Source organism: Daucus carota, chromosome 2 (genome assembly GCF_001625215.2).
Source record: "Daucus carota subsp. sativus chromosome 2, DH1 v3.0, whole genome shotgun sequence".
Taxonomy (NCBI): Eukaryota; Viridiplantae; Streptophyta; class Magnoliopsida; order Apiales; family Apiaceae; genus Daucus; species Daucus carota.
The window spans coordinates 467,249-468,567 of NC_030382.2; the positions used below are offsets into that span (position 1 = coordinate 467,249).

The 1,319-nt window shown below is 33.8% G+C and overlaps 1 long non-coding RNA gene across 1 annotated transcript; it reads left to right on the top strand.

The window, feature by feature from the left end:
- The first annotated feature begins 321 nt into the window (after nt 1–321).
- LOC135150485 (uncharacterized) lies at nt 322–826 on the top strand. Its single transcript, XR_010288663.1, has 3 exons — nt 322–411; nt 496–586; nt 693–826. It is a non-coding gene; the product is annotated as an uncharacterized LOC135150485 (long non-coding RNA).
- The last annotated feature ends 493 nt before the right edge of the window (nt 827–1,319 follow it).

The window sequence follows — 1,319 nt, forward strand, 5'->3', positions numbered from 1 at the left end:
CGTGTTTGATCAATTGAAAAAGATAGGACAATAGGGTTAAAAACACCTGCAAGAATGTAAGTTAAATATGAATTCAAATTTCATGTGGTGTAATGTATCAATCCTAGTTTCGCAAGAGATGTTATGACATTTGCATCTTATAGGGCATTTAAATGATACGAATCTCAAGGTGGACTAAGGAATAACAAAAAAGAATTTCTTTGGCATCACACCGAGGTTAAGGTATACGTATAACTGACATGATTTTGCATTAATTTTTTGCTCATTTCTTTACTTATATTTAATACATCTTGTTGGGTTTTATGTAGTGTCCGCAAAAAGGAGATATGGATTCTGATTTTTTTTGTTATGAGATACATGTATGATATAGTCATGCTTTCTCAGAAACAACCCGACATGAACTGGAAAATGGTAAGAGATTTAACTAAAATATTGTTTTACAGTTAATATCGAACTAAATAATTATTTTTATATGTTGTCTTTTATATTCTTAAGGGTCTTGGTTCAAGAAACTATACCAGAAAGGAAATCAATGAGGTTCGAGAATTGTGAGCAAAATTTTTCTCTTTAGAATGTCTGTAATAAGGTAACTTTTTGAAACATTTTGCTCCCCTTTTTGTGCTCTGAGTACTTGGTAGATAGTTTTAATATTTTATTGGTGTGTATTGTATAATAGTGATGGGAATGTGTAGGTAATCTTGTCATCGGCCTTGTCGTTTGAAGTCCTTACAGTTCAAGCATTTAAGTTCTTGCCTGTTGCAGTACTATGATATACAATCACTGGTCCTTGAAGATCTTAAACTTCTTGCTAGAGACAGTGTGTTTGGATTCATTTTTAACAATCCGACATCATGAAGGTTTTTTTGCGGCATTTAATGTGTAATGTTTCTTTCAAGTGTAAACTAGGACATAATTAATTCTTGATATAATTGTTTAAGTTGTTTTGGGATTTAATTATTGGGTGTATTGTATTGGTATAATATTAGCTGTTTTAGTATAATGAAACATGTCACAAAGATATTTAAGAAATATTTAAAAATATATATATAAACGAAAGCGTCGGCATTTTATATGACCGACGCAAGAGGTCAGGATCTACAGCGTCGGCAGTTTTTATGACCGACGCAAGAGGTGAGGTCTTTAAGCATCAGCTTTGTTGACCACCGACGCTTTTGTAGTACTTTAGGCGTCGGCGTCGTTGACCACCGACGCTTTTGTATTACTTTAAGCGTCAGCGTTTTTGACCACCGACGCTAATTGTAATACTTTAAGCGTCGGCGTTGTTACCAACGACGCTTTTGTAGTACTTTAAGCATCGG